Source organism: Podarcis liolepis, assembly GCF_965112155.1.
Source record: "Podarcis liolepis genome assembly, chromosome: 6".
Lineage (NCBI taxonomy): Eukaryota > Metazoa > Chordata > Lepidosauria > Squamata > Lacertidae > Podarcis > Podarcis liolepis.
Genome location: NC_139559.1, coordinates 68,096,744 through 68,123,585, shown reverse-complemented (window position 1 = coordinate 68,123,585; position 26,842 = coordinate 68,096,744). Strand labels below are relative to the sequence as shown.

The 26,842-nt window shown below is 42.2% G+C and overlaps 1 protein-coding gene and 1 long non-coding RNA gene across 3 annotated transcripts in view; one reads left to right on the top strand and one right to left on the bottom strand.

Moving 5' to 3' along the window:
- The window catches only part of LOC310710150, a 51,955-nt gene extending 48,079 nt beyond the window's left edge, over nt 1-3,876 (top strand). Inside the window, exons 2-3 of the long non-coding RNA XR_014527867.1 lie at nt 1,242-1,294; nt 3,055-3,876. This is a non-coding gene — a long non-coding RNA (uncharacterized lncRNA). The remainder of the gene's footprint in view (nt 1-1,241; nt 1,295-3,054) is intronic.
- The window catches only part of ADGRL2 (adhesion G protein-coupled receptor L2), a 355,922-nt gene that overhangs the window by 288,452 nt on the left and 40,628 nt on the right, over nt 1-26,842 (bottom strand). The window contains exons 1-2 of one of the 2 annotated variants that reach the window (XM_083510614.1): nt 24,283-24,450; nt 19,655-19,730 (exon numbers count right to left, since the gene is read on the bottom strand). The exons of the other annotated variant lie outside the window; for it this stretch is intronic. The gene's annotated coding sequence lies outside the window, so the exon portion shown is untranslated. Of the gene's footprint in view, nt 1-19,654; nt 19,731-24,282; nt 24,451-26,842 lie in introns of those variants that run through there. 2 annotated transcript variants of the gene reach the window in all.

Here is a 26,842-nt window from a genome sequence, read left to right as displayed (position 1 = left end):
CTTGTTGGCTTGCAAGTCAGTTTGTTAGGGAAAAGCAAACAAAAAACCAGGGTTCATACATAAGAGCAGCGGTGTCCAGTGCCCATTGGCTGAGCTGGCCCAGCCATTAGGCAGGCTGAGGACACTGCCTCAGGTGGCAGAAGCCCCCTCCAAGTAGATCTGTTTGATTTTGTTGTACTATATGTTGAAAACATTTCATTAAAAAGTTATGGGACGGGGGGAGAGAGAGAGTCCTTTACTTTGAACTGAGGAGGACACACACAGGAAGGGGACAGTTGGAGCAGGGTGGTCCCTGCATGAAAGGCAGGGTAGAAATGTGAGAGAATGGGGGAAGAAGTAAGCTGAGAAGTAAGGTGAGATGATGCAGATGATATAAAGGGCCTTATAGTTATTCTCTCTCTCTCTCTCTCTCTCTCCTCTCTATTTTTTCTTACTTTTTAATTTATTGCTTTTTTATTATTCTTGTTCTGTAGACTAGTCTGGTTTTTATTGTATTTCATGTCAAAACACACACACACACACACACACACACACACACACACACACAGTCCCTCACCCCAGTGGCATTCTCACAGGCTCCTTGTCTGTCCTGCACCTTTGCTGGTGGCAAAGTGGCAGCGCCATTGGTGACCGTTTTGGACAAGATTCTGTCAGTCTTAGGCAAGATTTCACCCAAAAGCAGTGCGATTTTGTCTAAAATTAGAGCCGTCCAGCACAGGCAAAGTGTGCAGTGGCAGGTTTGGTGGTGGGAGCAGTGGCTGTAGCAGCAAGGCAGGGTGGCACTTCCCACTTCGCCTCAAGCAGCAGAACAGGACACGCTGCCCCTGCCCATTGGGTCTGGTAGGGTGGAAGGCAGGGAGACCAAGAATGGGTGCAGCTAGGGCAAGTGACAGGTAGAGGCTGGCTGAGGGAAGGCTGAGGTTGGTGGGGCATTGCCTCATTCATTGCATGGGACTACCATCCCCTGCTAGCACCATTCAGAAGCTCAAGCACAGTATGGCTTAACAGACCAAGCTTCATGGCTTTGTGGTAGCAGCCAATTTTGAAAGGACCTCATAGGTCGTCTAGTCCAATGCCTGCTCGTTGAAGGAAACCCAGAGCTAGGGAGCTCAATTCAATATGTAGCTTGAATCAACATTAAAAGCTGAGATTGATTCTGGGCTGCGTCTTTTATGGCCAAACAGATGTATTTCTCAATGTTCCTTCCTCCCATTCATTAGCTCCTTCTCTCTTATATTTAGAAGTCACTGCTCATTTCCTGAACATTTTCCATGGCATTGCCTTTGTGCCACATGTGAGTATCATAGGTTACAGACTGTTCCATTAGGTCCATTAATATAATAAAAAAGACTGCCTGATTAATGGCATATATAATCTCCTTAAGCGCGCGCGCGCACACACACACACTCACACACATGCAGTAAAGTAAACAACTTCTCTAAAGCTTTGCTGATGTTATGGTGCTGTGCCGATCACAGGGGAAACAATTCCCCCTCTTTGAGACTGAACTAAAATTAGGCCCCACCTGCATGATGTTAATAAAGTCTTCCACAGCTGCATCCTACATACAAGTTCTGCAGATTGCTTTTCGGAAAGCTGCGTACATCTTGAAAACAGAGTCATTAAAAAAAAATTAGCCACCTTTTTGCCGAGCGCACCCCTCCCAATGCATTATTAATGATAAATAGAAATTATTATCTTTTTAATCATGCTGACGAGCAATCTCAGAAATAGATCCAGTTAGAACCTAATTTGGTGCCTGCATTGCTCTGTATTTAATCACTTCACCCCCCAAATGTAGGGGGCAATAATAACCCTTAAAAATACAGGACAGGATTATATCCACACTATTCCTCCCCTGAGTGAAATGATCTCGAGACAGAGAATGAAATCAGGGAAGTATCCAAAAGAGATGAAGTCATAGTACGGGGTGACTTCAATTGCCATCATGTAGATGCAGTAACTGCATCTTCTGGTTATGACAAAGAGGTAAAGTTTCTAAACAACAGCTTGTCATGGAACTGACCAGACCCTGGTCTTAATCTTAAGTGGTGAGCAGGACTTAGTGTGATATTTTTGTAACTGGAGTGCTACCAAATTCAAGTGGACAATTTTTTAATGAAATAAATACAATTGCTGAGAGCGTCCAACACAGTCACACTTGACTCGAAACGGATAAAATTCCAAAAACAATGAGAGGACTGTTAGGTTGAAAGTAATGTCAAGTGGGTCAAATCTCTCAAGAGTGTATGGGTATTATTCCAAATCACAATAATAAAAGCTCTGCTATAATGTATATCACAGAGCAGGAAAGATGTGACATCCAAAAGGATGTATGTGTGGTTAATGTGCAAAGTCAAGAAAATGGTTAGAGGGAAGTCTTCCTTTGCAAAATGGAAGTCTTATCCAAATTAGGAAAACAAAAAGGAGCACAAACTTTGTCAAAAGAGGTGCAAGCAACTAGGGATGCAAAGGGGTGGGTTAGAAGTATTTAAGGACCATAGAACCATAGAAATGTACAAAATTGGGTTGATCCAGAAGGGCATGAGTAGAAGGGGACTTTCCTGCCCACTGCTCCCCTTGAGCCTCTCTGAAAAGTCTCTCTCAAGGGTTAGGGACCCTGGTAAATGGGGTGGGCTGTGGTTCAGAAAGTACAAGATATGCAGCACCCATTATTTTGGCACCAGAGGCAGAAAATTCCACAAGTTGCTCTTCCCTTCCCTAGCACAGCAGGCATTCAATCAACCAATAAAAAATGTATTCCCAAATCAGCTGCCTGAAGTGGCTACCTCACTCTATCTAATGGTAGGGCCAGTCCAAACACTATTGTTTGTGGTGCATTAGAGTAGAGCAACATAAACAGAAAACAGATGTCTGGGTTGGGGAGCTTATAGACTACATTGTGACAGCGAGAGGCAAACACCAAAGTCTTGTGTCTCCGAAAAGAGTAACAAATTGATTTGGTACATGCAGGTTTCTTCCCTATTACTCTACAATACAATTGCTAGCATAGATGTCTCAATACTGCACTCTTTCTTGCTTTTGTTGCAACAGGACTAACACAGATACAACAGCGGAGGAAATGGCAAATGGAAGCAGGGAAGGCACAAAAGCGAGAGCCAAAGGTAACAAGGAGATGAATATGGGCAGATGAAGGTCACCTCCAGACTGTCAGCATTTCACAGAAGGAATTCAAGCACATACTAGAAATGTAGATTTGTGCAACTAAAATGGATTTGAACACTCTGTTGCCCTAGCACAACAGATCCACTTTTTTTTAGAATTAGGAATGTGAGGGGGAAATGCATTGTAAAGTGTGGGATGAATGACTGATTAATAGGAAGACATATGAGCACTGCACAAGCAAATCAGGATGAATGTTCATTGCCCTGCAAACAAATCAAAATGAATGCTCGCTAAAGGCCAGACCTAGTCCAAGCTTTGCATAAGCTTTGAGCAAGTGAATCAGGATGAATGCTTGATAAACAGGTCATCTGGATCCGGCAGCAGACATCATATGCACTCACGTGCATAAATAGGGGGAAGAGGAATAAGGAGTATTTAAAATCCACCAGGCTTATAATGGAACAGAATGCTGGATTTATAACATGAGAAAGAACTGAAATTTCTGTGTTTGGTCTTCTTCACCTACCCATGTGTGTTCTCTTAAAGCATTTCCAAAAATTACTTTTCTTTTTTTCCCATCCCTCTTAGCAAGCCCATTATCATTTAAACATAAAACCTGGACTGAATGGCTATGAGATGGTTAAGTTTGCAAGAATGAGACATAAAGTGCAGAAATATGTGCAGGTCAGGCACTGGACAGCTGGTTGTACTCAAAATTAAATAAATGAGAAAATGTGCTCTCAAAATTAAGTCTCTGTGATTTGCAGTCTCATTAATTATCAGCCTGGCCTAGCTGTAAAGCAATGTAATTGGTATAATTTTGTTGGTTGTTGTTAAAAGGGACTCAAGTTTGACCCCCTGGTTAATGCCATAATTTATTTCCCATTTTAGGATATTATAGCATGTCAGTAATTTAATCAAAGAGGACTACCAACTGGCATAGCTCAAACAAACAGTTTGTTTACTTGTGCTGCCCAATTGCTGCTGTCAATGAAAGAAAGAAAGAAAGAAAGAAAGAAAGAAAGAAAGAAAGAAAGAAAGAAAGAAAGCGCTTAAACTTCAATTCCTAGACAGTGCCTGCCTCTCTCTCTCCATTGCAAGCCATTAAAGACTTGACTGCTTTCTGAGATGGAGCAATTCTAGAGCACAATATCACAAAGGATTCTGCACAGCAGCAGGATGGGAGGGGACCCACTTAGATAGGTTTCACTCACTGGTAGTAGCCCAGGGGGAAAGTGCATCCAGCCAGCTGCACAGGCTCACTTCATGGTATAACTTTACACTATTTTCTCTCTAAGTCGCTACTAATCCCCTGGGTTTACATGTTTTTTTGGGCTGCATCAGAGAAAAGCAGTGTGAAATTGCCTGAAAGCCTCCTTATAAATAAGACTTATGATAGAGACTAGGTTGGTTGATGAAAAGGCTGAAAGCAATGCCCCCAGGGATCCCCAAAAACTATTTTACAAGTCTCCCGCTGTGATTTTTGGTCTCTATCTAATGACTGATAACTTAAAGAAATAAAGGAAAGGACAGGGTAGAGGAGGTGGGAGGCCTTTTCTAAGTTAAAGTCTCCATGGCCCACTTTGGTTGAACTGGAAATGATCTACCCAAAAGAAAATACCTCCAGGTTTAGTGTAAATCTACGTGGCCGCTGACTAACACAATACTTTCCCTTTTAAACATGGTGAGATGGCAGGTAATAGTGCTAGGTAGGTGTTTTATAAGTGCTAAGCAGGCAGAAATTTCCTTCTGCTAATGATAGGGAGTGTTGTTGTGCTGTTTTGATTATTTGGAGGTCTCAGTGTTAAGAGATGCTTCCCATTTCCTGGACTGAAAAAGGCACTGAACTAAAAATATAAGCCCAACCATCAAACCTGAGTATGCTACTTCTACAGATGTGAAAAGGGTAAACATGCTGGATCAATAATTGCAGATTATGCCAGCCCTCTTGAAGTGTGGCCCTTCCTCCACCCTGCCCTTGTTCTAATGAAGATCTCCCTGTTAACATTAGTGATATGGCATTTCAAACAGTATTCAACACTTGTAAATTGGCTAAATGTCTATTCTGACAAGTTTAAAACACTCGTCATTGGATTAAACCTTATTTCTTTTCCCTTCTTCTAATGACATTTATCAGGTCCACTTAAACATCCTGACAAATCTGTTTCCTGCTGAACTGCAACAAATGAGCTATTTATCTTAAGCTTGTTCAGTTCATATTAGCAGGGAAAGGTAGGCATCCGTTCAATACTTCAGATACCATATAAATCAAACAGGATGTGAGCAAGTGCATTTGGATCATATGCTAACATTTGAATTGAAGTGATTTTTGTTGGGAATCTGAGGTGAGATACCCACATAGCAGAAGTTGCCCCCAGTTCCAGTCACCACACAGAGGGAGCTTAAGATCCAAAATAGTTTACTGCTGCAGAATATAAGACTTCAGTAATACAGTACAGGATGTTGATATATACGTACAGCTTGTAGGCTTTGCAGATACAGATACAAGCACAAAGTATCTGTCAGAGCCGTCTTTCCTATTGGGCTTACTGGCGTGTTGCGCCAGGGTGCTGGCCTCTCAGGGGTGTCTCAGCGAGTGGGGGAACTACGCAGCTTTGCCGGCGGCCTCCCCTTTCCCTGCACACCCGCCAGCTGTGCCCTGTCAACCATATGGCTGGCGGGTGTGCAGCTTGCCTCCTAAGCCTCTGCGGGAGGAGAGCAATCCCTGTAGAGGCTTAGGATGGAAGCTGCGCCCTGCCAAATATATGGCTGGTGGCCATGAAACTTCCTTCCGCTGTGGGAGGAGAGCGATCCCCACAGAGGCTGGGGAAAGGTCAACAACTATGGGAAACGGGGGTGGGGGTGGGTGCCTGAGGGATCTTTGCACCACAGCGCCGGATATGCTTAAGACAGCCCTGGTATCCGTGTTGCTCCAGCTTCAAGATCGAACACAGACTTCAACTCACTGACTGTGGACTAAGCCCAGACCACTGAGCTGATGTGTCTTAATCACTTATATAGACGACATTGGGCAGTTGCCACAGCAACTGTCTTGATTGATCATGCACCAGTTGGCTTATCTCAGGCATGGGGTGATTTGTGCCCATGAAATAAATTAACCCCTTCCTCCATGCCCACTTCCTCCAACAATGTTCATGTTTGGATTTTTGGTGGGTGAAGCCAGAAACACCAAATTATCCAATCACAAGCCCTGTTACTGAAAGGGTGCAATCAACCGGAAACTTTATTTTTTAAAAAATATAATTTTTATTAACAGGCCAATCAAATCACATTAGTTCCAAATTATACAGCCAAATTTTTTAATTTTTTTGTTGGGGGTACCCATACTTCAAGCTCTGAAAGGGATCCAAACTTCGCTCTTGCTGCTGCTGCTTTAATTAAACAGTTCTATCCAGTTCTGTCCAGATAGCCTCTTTGTTTTTTTCCTCATCTTCTTGTTGTTATCATATATTCCTTTCTTTGTGATCTCTGATAATCTTCACAAGCGGGTTACAAACAAACATATTCTGTGTGGGTTTTACACTCTCCAATAGTCATATCACATAAAGGACAGACGCCATTTCCACATCTCCGTAAAAAACATTCCCACAGTCTATCCATTGATTTCTACAGGGTTGCCAATCTATGTCTCAGGGGGACCTACCAGGTCAAGATCATATTCCAATAACCATACATTCACATTCCGATGACCCTGGTCCTCCTCCCCCTCCTCGTTCTCCGGCAAGCCTGTCTTAACGGAAGTCCATTTTTAACTGCGTCATAGAACTTTCTTTCCATTCCCCGTTGTTTCCACCAGTCCTCTCTTTGATCAGTAATTCATTTCCACACAGTTCTTAGCTCCTGCTTGTGATTAGTAATTAGCAACAATTCTTCTCTCTGGAGGGGAGGGTTATTAGTACTCACATAAGACAAAATAAGAAAGGTTTTTTCCTCCCCCCCTTTCCATTTCACTCCAACATACCAGTCTTTTAATGATGATTCTTCACTTGATTTATTTGTCCAACCCGTCACTCCGCACGCAGAGATCCCATTAATCAGCAGTCTTTACTCCCGATCTTCACTTGATGTATGTGCATTAGCTTCTTTCCAATTATATGTTTCGTGCTAATGCGAACCAGTGCGCGATTAGAGACAGTGTCAGGGAGAGCCGACGTCACTCGAGGGCTTTGTGCCAAGTGTCCTCACCCCCTTCTTTCGAATCCGGGGGTGAATTATGGACACAGCTGGCAAAGCAGTCCCCCCCCCCATTCCCTTGGGGGGGCAGGGAGGCTGCATACTCCCATCACAGCCTCTTAATTACCTCGTGTGGGTCGGAGAGATGTATTGTCGGCCATCTTCCAATGCGCCCCCTGGTGGCCCCCAATCAACCAGAAACTTTAAGGGTCTAGCCCAAGGGTCAGCAAACATTTTCAGCAGGGGGCCAGTCCACTGTCGCTTGGACCTTGTGGCGGGGCCCCCGGACTATATATTCTTTGGGGGGGGAATGAATGAATTCCTATGCCCCACAAATAACCCAGAGATGTGTTTTAAATAAAGCACACATTCTGCTCATGTAAAAACACCAGGCAGGTTCCACAAATAAGCAAGAGATGAATTTTAAATAAAAGCACACATTCTATTTATGTAAAAACACGGGCCGGATTTAGAAGGCGATTGGGCCAGATCTAGGCCCTGGGCCTTAGTTTGCCTACTCATGGTCTAGCCAGTGTGAGCACAGGAGAACCACTATCTAGTATCCTGATTATCATTAGCATTGAAAAAATATATATTCACGAAGGAGAATTTGGGTTCTGCTGGCTCTTGATTTCAGTCCCTCTGATGTGCTTGTTTTCATTAAACACAATTTGCTTCCCTTTGTTATGCTGGAGTGTCTGGAAGGGGTTTTGTTTTATGTCATGTACCTGTCCTCAAAGCTGTAGAGAAGGAGAACAATGGCATAGCCTCTAGCACTTTGTTTATAAGAGGTCTTTTGTTGTTGTTTAATAGAAAGGCATTTGCTCTATGCAGTGCAAGTTGCTTTTGACATGCAGATCATGCAAAACTTGCCAATATGTGCCCCTCCCTTTTGAACATTCCACTCATGCCATTGGTACCCTCTTGTAAAGAGGTCTCTATCTTACCATGTGCCATTTGGCACACATTCCTTGGGCAAGTGCCAAAGCTGTTATCCCAAACAATCCTTTTGCTCTTTTCCTTTCCTGCCCCAGTCTCCACCATTAGAAACACTCTTCTGTTTACTTTCCCTTGCTGTCAATTAACTGCTATCAGAGTCTCTCCTAATCTCTGCAGGGATTTGCAGGGATCTATTTGAACAGAGAATTAATGGGGGGAAGTCACACCCTTATTTGGCCATGTATCATGTCCCTTTCTCAGTAAAGAATGATATGGTGCACTTGTTGAGACTTCTGCTGTGTATTCTAGGCAGGTTAAGGTGATGGAGAAAGAGCAAATTGAGTGGAGGAAGGAAGGAGCACAGTAATTAAAGCTATTTCTTTGATATGCCTTTAGCCATTAGAACCTCTAAAGCATGTAAGCACAGGATCTGCATTAGTTACTAATTGTAACTAGCTCTCTCTTAAACCCCCAACCGAGTCCTGCTGCAACTGAAGCAACAAATTGCTTGAAGACGTTTCTCAGCTGGAGTGTAAAGAACCTTAACTGGGCGGTTTGATCTTATCCAGCATTTATTAGCATTAGTCTTGTTGCAAAGAAGTTGAGAAAGCACCCCACAATGGGCAAGCGCTGCCCATTTATTTGTGGTAGTTGTTCACAGATCCTTTCAACAGTATTGTAGTGGTTGGACACTCTCTCTCTCTCTCTCATCTTGAATACTACTGCAGACTATATTTGGGACTGTTCTGTTGATACAACGGCTTGGAGTACCGCTATACAATGATGATGATGATGATGTGAATAATATGAATATACTAAAATAAAAAAATTCCTTCCAGTAGCACCTTTTTAAATTTTTTTATTTTTTTATTTTGACTATGGCAGACCAACACGGCTACCTATCTGTAACTGGAACCATGAATATACTAATAATTGCCATGGCGGCTTCTAAGCAGTTTACAAGTATAAAGCCAATTGCAAAATCCTTTAAATTGGCATAATTAAAACACACAATAAGACAATTTAATCAAAGCATTAAATTAAGCACCTGCGATTAAAATGTACAATAAAACAACCCCATTAAAACAGCATGGCAATTAAAAGAGTTAAAGCAACAATTAAAAAAATCAAAGCTGGAGGTTCAGGTTAGGAGATCAGGGTAACGCCAGGCACAAACATTTGTCTTCTCCCAGGCCTTTGGCTAATTAAACAATCTGTGGCTTTTCAAAATGGGGGAGGGGATTGTTTTTGTTTGTTACCATGTTATGAATGTTTCTGTTTTTATATTGTAAACTGCCATGACACCCTCTGATGAAGGGTGCCATAGAAATTTGATTAAAAAATAATTAAACATTTTAAAAAATAGGTGCGTCATCAAGAGCCAGCAGAATGTCGTTACCGAAGGGGCCTCTTATATTTCAGCAAAGAGAGTGTTCTGCCACATAGGTGTTCCCAGTAAAAAAGCCCTCCTCTGTGTTAGGATAAGCCGATATTCATCACGAGGTGTGGGGGCAGATCTATCCTCCTACAAAATGCATCTATTGGCTGCAGACAGTGGAATGAACTCAGTGGAGACATGTTATGACTTAAAAGTGGGTAGACTTAGTGAAATAAGCCCTTTAGTGAAAAAAGCCATTCTTAAGTGGCAAGGCTATCTCAACTGGTAAGGCTGTAAGACAAAACTGCTGCCTTCCATCATATGGCAATAGAATGGGAAGGGGCCATTTTGTCTTTGCCTTTCCATATCAGGAGACATGGTGGTGCAGCTGTGTTTCCAGACCTCACAAATGAAGCACATGCTTACTGAAAGAATGGTTGCCTGATTATGCCAACAGACTGCAGTTAGGGTGACCATCCACTCAGGGGCCTCCCAAAGGTAAGTGCTCCCCACCAAACCAACTGTGTAGTGGTGACTAGTCCTTAGTGAACTGTGCATCTGCTGGTGCAGTCCATAAAACCATGTCTATAACTGCTCTGCGATATGGTGAATATGGGTCTCCGCAAATAAACCTGCTGACCCAATTGCTCTGTGATTGAGCATGGGGAGAAAGGACAGCTTCGCCAAACAACAAGAACAAAAACCTACCAGACAGGATGTATATAATCCATATACTTTCTGAGTACGACTTTCAAGTCAGCCATAGATTTAGTTGCAGATGTCCTTCCGCTTGATTCATCATTCCTTGACCTCAGTTTCAGTCTATGACTATCTAATCACTGCCCAGGCTTTTGCAGCACACCATGGTGATGACAAGAGTGGTGTGGAAGAATATGTTTTGTTTCACAGTTCCATTCATTTTCATTATTTAAAACGGCATTCATTTTGTTATCGTTCATTTAAACCCCATGCGTTTCATTACTCACATTTCTTATAATTGTTTTCAAATCTCTCTTTAATTTTGTGCTCTTTTACATCACCATCGAACCTCTCCCTCAAACATCATCATAATGAATAAAAATGGAACTGAATGGCCACTGTCCTTCACACACAGGTCTAATAAATAATGTGCCTATTTGACTGCACAGGTGCTATGCTGTAGCACAACAGTTTTACTGAGCTTGATCCTTCCATATGTGTCCTGCAGGGTTGCCATATTTCAAGAAGTAAAACTTTGGGAAAGTTGTTTAGTTCCCACCAGGAAAATCTGGACTTATGGAAACCCTAGTTTTGCCCTTGGGTAGACTGCGCCATCTGATCAGAACCAGACTTTGCTCATGCTTCTTCCTTTACTTGCCTCAGGAATCCCTCATATCCTTTAATGCGCTCTCCATCACTTCAGACTTTATTGGGGATATAGGAGAAGAAATCCTGTAGGACTTATGGGACAATGATGTTATTCATCCATTGGATAGGCTGTGCTGCCAAACTGGCTCCCGCCAACCCTCTGAAACAAGAATACACTAACCTTCTGTGCTACAAGAAGCTGAGTGCAATGTCATGTTTAACTTCACAATGTTTTGTGCAACCTAAGCTTTCTGAGCAGCTACCGCTATCAAGCAATCACTATTCCCAAAGCTTTTGTTCTCATTAATCACCATGCAGGTGCACAAGCTACAATGCGGCCTTTCATCATAAGGTGCTCAAGAACCTAGAATTGTTAAATGCAAGAGATATATCCATTTAATCTCATTTCAAGAAATAAGGCGGGTAGAGGAGAATCGCATCATATCCACAAAAGAGAAAAGACAAAGCAGTTCAGAGAACAATAGGTAATTATAATAGTAATGATGATAATGACGATGTATTGAAAGAAACTTAAAGAAACGAAGTGCATAACTGAGATGGAGTGCCACAGTTCTCATGTGGATCCTAGCAAGGTGACCTTCAGTTTGAGAGACTGCTTTGGAGAGGCTAGTCTGAGCGGTTTGGTCTGCTTCACAAGAACAGTGGACAAAACATGGTGGTATGTAGCCAGCATGCTGTTGTATCTTGGTCCTGAAAGGCCATTGGTGCTCCTTTTGCTCAGTAAAAGAGGGCAAGTCCTGTTTCTATGGCAGCTGTGATGCTGGTGCTCTTGACAGGGCCCCTTGTGACATCTGCCCTCAGCAAAGATGGGAGAAGGGCAACATGACCAAGTCTGGTTTTGAAAATTAAACCTTGCTTAGGTAAAGGTAAAGGGACCCCTGACCATTAGGTCCAGTCGTGACCGACTCTGGGGTTGCAGTGCTCATCTCGCTTTATCGGCCGAGGGAGCCGGCGTACAGCTTCCGGATCATGTGGCCAGCATGTTAAAGCCGCTTCTGGCAAACCAGAGCAGCACATGGAAATGCCGTTTACCTTCCCGCCGGAGCGGTACCTATTTATCTACAGTGGTACCTCAGGTTACATACGCTTCAGGTTACATATGCTTCAGGTTACAGACTCTGCTAACCCAGAAATAGTGCTTCAGGTTAAGAACTTTGCTTCAGGATGAAAACAGAAATCGTGCTCCGGCAGCAGCAAGAGGCCCCATTAGCTAAAGTGGTGCTTCAGGTTAAGAACAGTTTCAGGTTAAGAACGGACCTCTGGAACAAATTAAGTACTTAACCTGAGGTACCACTGTACTTGCACTTTGACATGCTTTCAAACTGCTAGGTTGGCAGGAGCAGGGACTGAGCAATGGGAGCTCACCCCGTCACGGGGATTCGAACCACTGACCTTCTGATCGGCAAGTCCTAGGCTCTGTAGTTTAACCCACAGCGCCACCCGCGTCCCATAAACCTTGCTTAGTTCCTGTCTAAAACAACCTGGAAATCAGGAATTTCCTATGTGGTAGCAAATAGCATAAGCCTGCAGCAAGGACTCTTGATACTGGGGTTTCCTGTGACAACTTCTTCTCTGAGGCAGGATGGAAAACTCTATTTATACAAATTAGCACTCAAAGAGGGATAAAGCTTGATGGTTCCACTATTAAAGGCACAACACTTTCTGTCAGAAACACTGTTTCAGGTTTAAACAAGAACATTATAATTCTTCTGTTAAAACTATCTCCTCCTCAAAACCTTCATCCCGTCTGTGGAATGCTCTCCTCGGGAAAGTTCACCTGGCGCCTTCACTATACACCTTTAGGCACCAGGCAAAAACGTTCCTTTTCAACCAGGCCTTTGCCTGACTCGATTTACATCCTATACCCTGTTTAAAAATGCTGGCTCTTTTGGAGTTTTTTTTTATTGGGTTCTTGGTTTTGTTTTGACTTTATGTATTTTATATTTTATGTGAACCACCCTGAGACCTTCAGGTATAGGGCAGTATAGAAAATAATAAATAAATAAATAAATCATCCAAGTCATTTATAAAGAGGTTGAACAACAACAGGCCCAGGACATAGCTCTGAGGTGTTCCACTGGTTCCTTTTTTCCAGGATGATAAGGAACCACCTTAGGAAGCTCTCTTTGGATTTGATCAGTCAACCAGATGTAGATCCACCTAACAGTTACCTTGTCCATAAACAAGGAATCAATTAACGATTTAATTCAGTAATTAATGATTAACATCTATCAAATTTCACGTTAGTATTGATAGCTTCTTCATCATCCAGACTGTGATATTTATTCAGTTATTAAACCATTCTTTGAGTGAGAACTTTCAGAATGGCTAGTGATGCAATATTTGGTCTGTTGCACAAGGAGCAGGGAGATCCAGCCACAAATTTCACCAGGGACCTTGGGCCAGTCTTGACCTAACCCCACCACCACAGGGTTGCTGTGAAAATAGTATGGGAAGAGGACCATGGATGTTTATGTGAGTAAGGGTGAGATAAAAATAAGTCCTCTCTCTGTCTCTGCCTGCCTTTTCTCTCTCTGTATATATATACCACACACACACACACACACACACACACACACACACACAAAATTCACAATATTCACAGAATCACAGAATTGTAGAGTTGGAAGGAACCCATTTTATGCACATACAGGTCCAAAGCTCTTCATTTTGCTCAAATTTAGTACTCCTATCTTGAATTAAATTAACAAGAAATCCTCTTGTGTCTCTGAATATCAAAATAGCATCCTGTAAGAACCCAAAGGAAGATAAGACATTGCAACATCTCTGATAAATGAATATGCGAAAAGGAAGGGTGTGGGATACAGTTGTCAAAGGAAATGAAGCATAAGTGGGTGATTTCTTCCCATCAAACCACCCCCCCCCCGAACCCTATACGAAGGTTGATAAGCAGGAAGCCACCTTTTTGTATTTCACTTCATTTGAAGGTTTACCTTTTCATATAGCATTTTAAAAGATTTGAGGGTTTATTTGTGGTTGCAATAACACTGCAAGGGAAGCTCTCTGGCAAGGTGGCAGAGCCAAAGCTCTTCAATTAAAAACACAAACACACATGCAACAAAGTGAAAGTAAGAGACACATGGAAACACTTTTCTGCAAATAATCTTGCAATTATCAAATCAAATCAATCCACCGGGATGGTGCAGCTTCACCTTAATTAAACTGAGAAAGATGTTTCTTTTGGAAGAGAAGAATGAGTAAGAAGACGAAGGAAGACAGCTATCATTTCCCCACAGTCTTTCATTTACCTTGTCTGTCAGTCTGCCGCAGTCAGCTTGGAGCTCATATCTGCACCTCGATCTCCACTGCCAAAGGTGGAACCAGGATGAAACCAGCATGCATGTACCCCCACAACTCCCACTGTTTCTTTTTTTGGGTGGGGTGCGTTTTCTTTCTTTTTAAAACTACTCTGTATATTCCATGTCGATTTTGACAACCCATGAGTATATAGGAACCCACCTTGGGGGGTCTTTCTTTCCCTCAATTTTCTTGCTGAGTACATCTATGGAATTCTTATAACTTCTCCTGTATGGACACTCCAGTGGTATGGGCATTCCTAGAAGTTCTTTAAACTGTAAACCAGTGACACAAACACTTGTGTGATTGTGGCCTAATTTTCTCACAATACTGGAACCTAAGAACACCATCACATTTTGTTTTTAAACGTTCCCCAAAGAATAAAAAGTCAACAGTGTGTTGAAAGCCAACTGGGTGGCCATCTTGCCTGAACCACAGAGTCTTCTGTGACTGAACCCTCCAGTACAATTAATGGATGGAAAAGCTGGCACCATCCTCACTACATACCATCCAACATTTCTCTAATGAAAATAGGGACGTATTGTTCCAGAATAGTAGTAGTGGTGGTGGTGGTAGTAGTAGTAATTAAATTTATACCCCACCCATCTAAATGGATTGCTCCATCCCCTCTGGGTGGCTTCCAACATATATAAAAACATAAGAAAATGTTACACATTAAAAACTTCCCTATGCAGAACTTCCTTCAGATGTCTTCTAAAGTTTGTATAGTTAATTATCTTCTTGGCTCAGTAGTCACATAGCTCCATTTCCTCCAACGCTCCTCTGATGAAAATAGGGACGTCCTAGGGAAAAGCGGGACATTCCGGGATCAAATCAGAAACCAGAATGGCTTCTATAAATCTGGGACTGTCCCTGGAGAATAGGGACACTTAGAGGTCTTTCACTACCCTGGTTAGCTGCACTTTCTAGTAGTAGTAGTGGTACTAGTAGTAGCAGTAGTAAGTGAGGCTTATCGTTGCATTGAAAGCCCCAACAATTTCTGATAAAAATTCAGGGGAATGCTGGATTGGGTGTGAGCTAGCAATAGAGGAAGAAAGCGTGGGAGGGACTTAAGAGTCCTGCTAGATCAGACCAAAGGCCCATCTGGTTCAGCAGTTGCCCTCTTCCCACCAGCAACCGGAATACAGAAGCATACTACGTCCAACAGTGGAAGTAGAACATAGCCATCATGGCCGATGGCCATTGGTATTCCTATCCTCCATGAATTTGTTGAATCCTCTTCTAAAGTTGTTCAGGTTGGTGGCAAACACCACAACTTGTGGAGGCAATTTTTGTCACGTAAAGAAGCGGTGTGTTAAGAGGAAGTAGCATATGCTAGACTGCCTCGTGAGGTCACACGGTGCTGCATGTTTGATTCATGAACCACTACAGCTAGTGCTACCCAGACAGCCAAGTTACCTTTAAATAAAGCAGGCTAACGACGTACACTTTTGGCAGCTGAACTGCAAAGCTCTTCCAACATCCATGAAGGTGGAAAATGAATAAACAATAAATAAGTTTCTTCGCAGGAAGCAAAGCAAAATATGAAACTTGAGTGCCCAGATGTAAAGGGTGGAGAGGGACTATTACTGGAACTCTCCTGACATCTGAATGTGTGAGTCAGGGGCAGTCACATTTTGACTGAAACTAAGAAACAAAGAGAATAAATTTACCCTGTTGACAAAATATACTGATTCCCCCCCCCACCAAACGCAACCTGAAAGAGACCACACAAGTTCTTAAACAAAAACCAAAAAAGCAGGGGGAGAAAAAGAAATAAATGAAAAGAACTGGCAGTCAATAAGTCGGTGAATACTTGAGGTTTTATTACATTCCCCTCTGAGGTCCTAAGTCATGAAGTTTATATTATGAGCCAGATTTTGACCCACCCCCTGCTTTCTGCAGATTAACATAAAGGAGGAAGGGGGTCAGAGATCAGTTCAAATCCTATGTGGCTCAAATCCTAAGCCTCTGAGGTCAATCACAGTCTGAAGCAAAGTTACTGAAATATTCAGATTTTTACATTACTACAACTACTACTACTACAATTAATTTAATAATTCTAAACTACTGTCAGAAGGTGATTTACATGCATTCCCATTATCTTCCAGTCATAATATTCATTGCGGTTTCACTACTTTCCATCTGCACCTGTAGGCAGAGCTTGACAGAAAGTATCTGGGCTGTGCTTTTTTCCACTCTTCCAAATCTCTCCTTCCCTACCTTCCATTAAAACTTCTTTCTATTCTGGGCACATGCAAAGGTATTTCTGTAGCTGTGCACAACAGCTTAAAAAAAAAAATTCCTCAGGAAGTGAGCAAGGGCAAATGTTACCAGCCCCAGATATCCAGTTATTACATTTCACAATTTGGATAATGATGGCTTTGACTTGCGTGTGTGTGTGTTGGGGAATATCCTTTTTTTAATACCATGGACCTATACAAGACCACAAGGATAATTAAGATAACTCATATACTCTCTGCATATTATTATTATTATTATTATTTATTATGCCTGTATGCTATAGACAGGTAGCTGTTTCAGACTTCACTGTACACCTTTGACCAGTCATGAAATGGCTGACCTCATCCAGGATGGATTATATTGTGTATGCTGAACAGATGGTTAAATGGGGCGATCTGCTTTTATCTGCACACTTACTATGCTTCCAGTGAGATTTTTAAAAAATGTACAAATAATGAATACAGGTTTGGTCACCCTGGATGCTCACACCTTACAGTGAACACAGGTACACGCTGTCCATAACACATACATGTTTTTGTATGAAAGTTTACACACTTGATTTGTAGAGGTCAACTACTGCTTACACAGGCACATGTACACCCGTATTGTTTCAACACAGAAAGCCCCATATTGCTGAAATCTGAGGTTCATTAAGGCGTGCCTATAGCACTGAGCCCCCCCCCACACACTATGGTAGTTAGATGGGGAAATGTGAATCCCTGATTTTAAAACGGCACATTTCAAGACCTTTGTCTATATGAAAAATATTGCTTTCTGATAAAACACAGGCTGCAACCCTGGCTGCATGAATATAGCATGCATTAATTCCATTGGAATTTGCATGTTGGGAACTTTGTGCGGCAGAACTGCGGCCATATTTAGCATGTAATAAAGGCCTCTGATTAAGAGCGGCAAGAAATCACGTAGCCACTGTGGAACAAGAATCGGTTCTGTACAATGTAGCATTTGTGGCTTATACAAGAGCTGTTGATGGAGAAGAGACAGTCCCTAGAAAGTTGTTTGACCAATAGCAGCTGTTGGGTGCTTGTATAAAGCAGCCTTTATAGAAAAACTTTTATTTTTACGGTTCCTTGTGCCCAAGATCAAAAATTATATCTATGCAGGAACATAATTAGAGGATTAATGGCCAAAGCTGGTACATAAAGGGAGAGATTTCCCAGGGAAAAAAATGTGCTATAAGCATTTTTATTTTTAAACAGCCAGGCTTTTAAAAACAAACTCAAAATATAAAGACAATAGTTTTCTTGTTATACCGAAAAGCCTGCATTAAACAATTCCATGCTCGTTTATCTACCTGAACCAGGAACAGGTTTGACCGCATGGGCCTGCCAAGACTCTGATTTCTGCTCAGTTTGTTGTAGTCCTGGATCTGATTTCTTATGTCTTAAGAATTAAAGCTAATTGAGGGGAAAAGTTCACTTGCATAAAGCAGGATCCTAACGTTAAAATTCTGCGCAAGCAAACCAATATATTTAGTTACAGAACCTTCAGGCTTATCAAATAAACAAAGGGTGGCAACTCAAATGTTCCACGTGCTCATTTTACAGCTACAGAATATTCCTATTAGTGGGTAGATTCACACGATTTATATAGGATAAGGTGATTTAAAAACAACAGCCGCAGTAGAGATCCACATGATTTTCAGCCTTGGAAGTGATTCAACACCTTTTTCCAAATGTGATACAACATATAAACTGATGCTTAGAACGATTATGTAGTCCAAAAGAGCATTACTCGTGAACGCAGTCAGGATTCAGGGTTCATAAAATGCCTTTGGGGTGTCCAGAATGCTTCAAACACGTGACCTTATTTCCAACTGAGTTTATGGCAGAACCGTGATTTGAATGAGAGAATTCCTAATTCCTAGCTCAATCTCCTAGTCACTGCTGCTGCACCAGTTTCATACCCCAGTTTCAAGGAATGTCACAACCACCCTGAAAGGATGGTCAGAAGTATCTTTATATTGCATGTGGGGGCAGAGGTGGAGAGGATAGTGGCTGGACCAGGGGTCAGCAAACATTTTCAGCAGGGGGCCGGTCCACTGTTCCTCAGACCTTGTGGGGGGCTGGACTATATTTGGGAGGGGGAATGAATGAATTCCTATGCCCCACAAATAACCCAGAGATGCATTTTAAATAAAAGCACACACTCTAGTCATGTAAAAACACCAAGCAGGCCCCACAAATAACCCAGAGATGCATTCTACTCATGTAAAAACATGCTGACTGTCTGCGGGCCGGATTTAGAAGGCGATTGGGCCGGCTCCGGCTCCCAGGCCTTAGTTTGCCCTACCCATGGGCTGGACTAAGGCTGTGTATGCACTGCCCTTTTCTCTGGCTCCAGTAAGCTCCCACTGCTGGTGTTTTGAAGCCATGCATGCATGACATTAGCCACAACCCCTATCTAGCCTGTAGTTTCTTGAGAAATGCGGCAGTTCGACCTGTTTTCCATCGAACTGGAGTCCATCCGATTCAATAACATAAACCACAATCACTTTGCAGTCAATGTGAGATGTGTACATCTGTGACATGCGCCAATGAAGACACAGGGAAAACAAACAATGTAATGTACATTGGGTGATGACATCCCTGACCCATGCAATGTGATTGAAACATGCGTGGTGGGATGAGAGAATGACCCTGCTGCTGTGTTTTAAGCCGCTAATGTGTACCTAGCCAAAGTGTACTTTGTGGCTTGGGTGCAGAAGGACAGCACAAGAGGGAGCAGCTCCAGGACTATTTTTCAGAGCAGGAACAATGATGTCATCTGCTTAAGGGGGATTCTCTTTGCTTACGCAACTTATAAGGAAGCATTCTGGTTCTACTGATTGGCAAAGAATAGCATGGAGGAAGTCAAATTAAGCAGATGCTGTAAACATTTTTCCTTTCTTCAGTGGGGTGCCTCTTTCATGCTAGCAAATTAAATGGTACCACTTTTTTTGCAAGATAGCTTTCATTTCTAGTTAAGACTGCATTTCTGCTGGTCGAAGAGCTTTTATTAAAGCTCAGCATGTTTTACAAGTTTAACCTTCATTCTTGTAGTATCTATATATTTTTAAACAGCTACCTGAATTTTTGGATTCTCCTTGGGGGCACAGCTGTGAGGCCTGTCGTGATGAACTCCTGTACTTCAAAATTTACCACTGTAAAGCAAAAAAGGCAAGAAGTGAATTACAGCCTCACCCAACCAGTCTTCTGGCCACTGCACTAAACTAGCTCTTTAATACAGTACAGAACGTGGAAAAGACCAGTTCTAAACTGACAATACATTCTAGTTAATACATGTCTCACAATCAAATTACAGATGGAAAATGGAAATGAACTAAAGAGACAAGCTTGATTCTCTGCAAACAAAGTTATTCTTTGGCTTATGTACCCACCGAGTCCTAAGAGTCTTATTTCCAACCACAAAACAGAAGAAAGAGAAAATGGAAAGAGAAAAGTATTTTCAGGCCCAATTCCTCTTAGCTTATCCCATTAGCTGCTCTTGAACGGGACGTTATCATTTAATTGAAGAGAAGTAAAAGTGGTGGCGGGGTTGAATTAACCACTCCCCTTGTAGGTGAACTGATATGAAGAACAAAGGATTAGGCCTCTGGGATTAACCATGGAAGGCCTTCAAGGAGCACCCAGGCATTCTGCTTTGTAACAGATAGTACGCTCCTGTGCTCAAACTGTGTTGTCATATGTTTTATTCATACTCCATCATAAGGGCCGCCAAACAGATTATCATGTTTACATCAGGCCTCCTCCGAGAGATAAATTCTTTAATAGTTGAACTGGCAGGGTTAGTCAGTACTGATATGCCTGCCAGGCAACCAAATAATAAATAAAAGAAAGAAAAGGGGAGAAGGGAGAGGAGGAAAAAATGAAATCAAACACAGAGAATTTAATGATGTCCTTCAGCAGCCACCAATCAATACGTTTTATCCCTTGCTGAAAAGGTCACATTAAGGTCCCCCTTTTGTTTTAATGGCATCGTCCTCTCCGCCCCCACGTAGCGAGCAGTTGCAGATGTGCATGGAAAAGGAAGTCAACAAACAGATTGCTTCATTGGAGTTGACAAACCCTTACAAATACCTATTTGTGATGTTGCATCTCTTTAATGCTTTGAGTTCCTTGTATAATCGAAGTGCCACAAGGAGTTTTCCAATCAAAAGATATTTTAGCGAACACGGCAGTCTCTCCTGTTCTGGAGACTCTCTTAGGGAAGATGACTAAAGAAGTAGAGTCAGCACCTCTCTTCATTTTATTTTGGGATAAAGGGCGGCTACTGCCTCTTTTTGCCTTAATGCCTGTTTGCCGAAGGAATGCATTTCTATGTATGAGTACCAGCACTTATATTGTACCCTCAACTTCTGAGCACTTGCAATGGTTTGACCGAGCCTCATCATTGAAGATACAGGAATCCCGTGGTCACGCACAAGGCTACCGTCAGCAGATATTGATCACAACAGATTAATTCAAACACCACACTAAACCATTGTAGCAAATGACTATATAGGATGTCTGAATTAACAGAATCATAACTCATCTTCAGGCATTTGGGTGAGCACCCGAGCACTCAAACTGCGTAGGGTGCACATGAGTGCATGGGTGGTAGCCCAATGTTCATGCAAGCCAGGACCTTACTTTCCTGAACATTGCACATTGAACATGAAGGTCTGCAGAGAGATTCTAACCTACTGTAGGAAGCAGACTAAGAGATGCAGAATTGAAGTAGTTTTGGTTTCTTTTCAATTGATTGGCTGATTTTATTGTATACCTTTGTTCTGTTGTTATTTGAATGTGACACCCCCCTCCCAAGGTAGCTGAAACTTTTATATAAATGAATGACAAAATAAATTACTGTGTTCAGCTGAAGGTGGTTAGGCTCCTCCCTTTTATCAGCAACTCTGATCATAGGAACCAAGATCATGGGATAGTTCTATATACATCCAGGCGTCCCACCCCTTATGCATAGTTTGAGCCTTCCTGTGTTCATGTAAATGCTTGGAGAGGTCTTTCGATGTTGGCACTACACAGAACCAGCCCACCCCAAGGCAAATTGAAGAAGCTGCCTCAGGAGGGGGAAACGGAAGAGGTAGCAGCCCTGCGGGTGCCCTGTCCACTATACTGCCACAACAACGCAGGAAAGGGGGGTGGCACAGCAGCACAGTATTCTGCCACCCAGCTTTGCGGCTAATCTCACCCACTCCTGCGGGTGGAAAGGGACTGGCAGCAAAGCTCTGCAGAATTCCTTTCCTCTCACCGTTTTGGCAAGATGGGAGGTGTTCCACCACCCAAAAGGGAAATTCTCCCCACTGGACAGAGTGGTGAGCTTTTCCAAGGGAAAGGAGGATCCCGCACAAAGCCTCACCACCTGCCAGGAAGGGAGTTTCAGAAAGTACATGGGCCATTGTGGGGGTGGTATGGGGTGTTTCATGCCAGGTGCCAAAACATTTTGGGCCACCCCTGGCACTTCACTTTTAGAGGGGCATGCACCATAGGAAGGAGAATTGCTGAGCAGGCAGAAATTGAAACCAGATTTCATTGAGTTTGAGTGTGATGAACTCTATCTGATTATGGTGAGAATTAGAATTTGGATTCACGGAATATGGCCTTTTAGGCACCACTTCATAATTTCCCCTAACTGTTATGATTGAAGGAAAATCTCTGAAAGCATGTGTCCTATTTTTGCTACTTGTTTATATCCCAAATGTTGAGTTTTGATCATTTTTTAAAAATAAAAGCCCTATATAATTTGGCATATTCTAATCCAGAACTGTATTACGGTAATCTTTGTGCGGAGTGGAGGTATGATGGAAAGCTTTTACGAGATTCTTGTGTGCACTGATTCCTCAGTGGTAAATGTGGAGAGCTCCCCTCCATTTCTAGAAAGGAATGGTACTTGTATTCGGAGCCACATGAAAACTCTTATGTGTAAAACAGAAGTGTTGGGTCATGGCCAGTGCTGAATTTGCACTACTCTAAAATCAGGTCCCAGAAGAAGAAGAGTGCGATAGAATCAATCCCTTCCTGAATTATGCAATGCCAAACTTACTTGTTGACCTCCAAATTTGGAAACTCAAAAGCAAAGGCAGGAGTGAAGCATTTTATAGTTGTGGTTAAGTAGAAGTATGACACCGTGGGATGTGGGGGATGACCCACCTTGAAATGATATGGCCATCTGTCTTATGCCCTGTCATTTCAAGAGCAATGAAAAATGTTTTGAAGCTTTGTATCTGCCCCTTGACTTGTTAAATTAAATCCTTATTATTGTCAGGGAGCAGTAAAAAAAGAGAGGAAAAAAACATACCCCAAGGTAGTAAGTTACAGATATTAGTTTGGTTTTGCTGGCTCATCCATGTGAACAAGATAAAATGTGTTGCTGTAGAAATGTACTTCAAAAATGCCAGGGGGCAAAATGTTAAACTGTTTGCATATTTTTTCCCCTTTCCTCATAAACAACATTTTAAAAGCAATTTTGTAAATACAGGACATCTGTTTTATTGAGCTCAAAACCCCTAAAAGATATAATAGTGCCACTTTGGACTATTCTCAGCTCACTTACATGCTATATAACTTGTATTTTTTCTCCTTTTAAAAAAATAAAGACACAGAGCACATCCCTTGCATTTAAATTATGCACTGTCAGTGTTTTACCCTCTTCTAATCAAGAGTATCCTTGAAAATATAGAATAACTGGGTTGCCACATTGAAATATGGGAGAGTCAGTCCTTGATGCTACAACTCCAAATGCCTGAATTTATGTGTGTCTTCCATGGATTGTCTCCAACTAGGGGCATTGAAATTAATGGATCTAAGTTACCTCTGCCCATTCATTTCAATGGGTCTACAATCTGAAGAATACTAGCATTAGATTCACATATCTATCCCATATATTTGGCATGGCCACACCACCCTGGAGGGCAAATTCCACTGACTTCCTACAAAAAGATGCTTCCTACCTGTTTCTCATTTGTATAGCATTTTCCTTTGAAAAAGGGGCTGGTGTATTAAAACGCGGCATTTGAGCGAGTCAATGGTAAGTGGAAACGGCCTCGGAGCTATGTTCCATAACTACAAAAAGGTTCACAGTAGGTAACAGTTCATTATATCATACATCTCCACAGCTGTAGTTCCATTGCTGAAAAGCGGGTTGAGCCTTCCTGCTAGGCCCTTGGCTCACTTTAGTTTTCCAGGTGTAACATTTAGGACGTTGCAATCTCTTGCCTGTGTCGCAGACCATATGCAATTATATATCTGTTAATTATGAGTTTCAAAGAAAAAGAACCATGCATGTCAAATGCACTAATGAAAAAGGACCTAATCTATCTATCATCTATCTATCTGTCATTCTCTCTCTCTCCCTCCAGGCACACGTAATACCTGTATGCCTTCTTCCCAGAGAAGGCATAAGAACAGCTTGGGGGTAATTTAAATTGGGAAACCAGTGGAGAGTGAAAGGATTAAATTCCCCTTGCCCAGTGCTGCTGCTCTGATCAAAATTGGAGCTCCACTCCCTACAGCTACTTTACAGTTAAAATATTGGGAGATCTCATCGCGGATCCCAAAAACGTACATTTGTTACATCCCTCAAATAAAAATACATTGTCACCATACCATTAATTATCTAGTACTTTCAGAGAATTTCTTGACTTTTTACAGCTAAGCAAAAACAAACACAAACAAAAATATTGTAGCGAATTGTACCCCATCGTCAGTAGGCTTTCTCCTCTTGATGAGCAGTCCACCTGGGCACATGAATTCGGCTTGCCACATGAAAAATTGCATTCCACATGCAATCAGCCTTGATGTGACATCTTCTTTACTGTGTGATTTAAAGTGTCCACCACCTGCTTATATGTTGTGGTTCTCAGTTCCTGGCAGTGGTGACTGTTGCCCTTTGTATATAGGCAGAATGCAGAGAGACCAAATGTAGGTGGAGCTTGAGCCAGTGACAGACAGAGCTGTCATCCCCAGCCTCTGCTTGTAAGTAAGAAGGCAGACAGGGGGAGGCTGTGGGCAGATTGAGGTTGGTGGGGTACTGCCCCTGTCACCCTCCACTGGTTCTGGGCTATATAAGGCTTGGCTTCCTCAATATCTGAAGCCTCTAATGAACTTACTTGTTCCTAAATAATTTCGTGCCTCTTTGCATTCTTTCCCTGCTCCCTGCCACTAATCCAGTCTCAGGTTACTGATGCTTGTTTAATTTGTCTCTTACTTTTGAGCGCTTCCCTAAAGCTGATAAAACTGTGAAAAATCTAAGTTAATAAATAAACAGCAAGGAATGTGGTCCACAGTGAGATGCTTATGCTTGGCAGCTCAGAAGACTAGGTGCATGCATGATTCCAGCAGTGTGTGTGTGTGTGTGTGTGCTGAATAGGCTTGTTGGGTCCACTGGAGGTGTGAAGTCTCACACAACCCAAGATATAGCATCAGTTTGTGATGATGGCTGAAATATTCTAATCCAAAATACAATTAAATGCAATGTCTCAGAAGGAAAAATTGCTATTTTGGACATCAACGGAATCTGCAAAGAGATATGAGTTGTTGTTTGCCTAAAGAGGAGGGCAAAACAAACAAATAAATGTGTTCGCCAAAATGCAAAACAACCTGCCTTGCTTAACCATGTAATTGGAATATTTTGAAAAATAAAGAGCAAATGTGTTGGATTTTGAACATGCAGCATTGAATTTTGCTAAAATATACCAATGTAGATCCACTGAAATAAACAGATTTAAGTTAGCCACATCGATTGAACTTGGGGAGGGGGGGGTCTACTCTGAGCATAACTTGGGCAGTGCCAACACATAAAGTTTCATGTGTCAGCTCTAGTCTAAGGTTCTTGTACTCTAAATATATATAACAATATTCATCTGTAATGAATTTTTAAACAAGGAAACACTAGTCGCTGCAATGACTGATGGCAGATGACAGTTACTTAATATTATGAATGTCTAGGACCATTCCAAAAGGGGACAGCCACAGGCCCCTATCACTTCTATTCTGGCTGCCCCAAGACTTTAAACTTCTTTTCTTTCAAGATCAATTGAAATATTAATACCAGGGGTGATGAAAGGCAAGCTAAAGAAATGGGCACGGCATTTGTCAATGTGTGTTTCTATGTCCCCAGACGGGCTCATAAGCCTGATGCTATTTTATGGGACTTAATGATTATGACTGAAAAACAAGAAGACTGCCGCTTTCAAGGGGGTGAGGGAAAGAATCCATGTGGACTGTTTGAACATCTTTTTAAGTCTGAGTTCCTGAGGAAGTGCTACATTTCTCTTTGAAAACACCTTCCTCAACAGCATTGTTTAAATATGTTACAATGGCTTTTTATGACTTCTCATATATTGCAAAGTATAGTCCTGAACAGATGGCTGGCGAAGGTATCAAGGGACTATTCCCATCAGAGTGCAGAGACCAGGGTAAACATGCTACAAGGCAGGCGATTTTCTGGATCAGTCTGAAGCTCAAGAATGCAGAGAGGCATTTAAGAGGCTAATGACAGAATGCACTACTTTACTTACATTCCCTCAGAAGCAATCAAGGAACGATTGTACAGAAGCAGAATGGGGAAATGATAGAGGTTTGTGACCTTCACAGAGAGCTCTCTGAAGAAACACATAGATTGGGAAAGATGCTGAGGAGCTGGGAGATGAACCTAACCTCACGGCCAGCTGCAGGGGCAGCATGGGTTGGAAATGAGGACTAGTAAACAACAAATGGCAAGGAAATGTGCACACTTGCTGAAGAGAAGCTGTGACAACCCTGTAAACTGCTTTTGAAACTCCTTCCTAGTTGAACGGCTTCTTACAATGCAAGCCTATGTTTTATGCAGAAATAAGTGAAATTTACTCCCAGGTAAGTATGCACACATTGCACAGGACTCAAGTCTAAATTCTCAGATGACCATCTTACTGCTTGGGAACATGTGTGTATAGCGCATGGGTTTTTTTTTTGGGGGGGGGTTGTGTTTCACCTGTGCAGAGTACCACTGGGTTTGTTTGTTTTTTGCTGCCCCGGCAGCCATTTTGTGCTGGGACCCACAGCACTTTTTTCCAAATAGGGGCACCATCACCTCAATTTTTGCACACACACAAAAAGCAGTGGTATGACCAGGAACACCCCTGTTCTTAGGCAGGGTGAGGTGGCTGCTTCAGGAGATAGATGCTGGAGGAGGGGAGGACAAGGAGTGACAGCAAGGAGTTGAAGGACATAACAGTATGGCTTCCATGGCATGATCAGTTTGCAATGCTTTATAGAA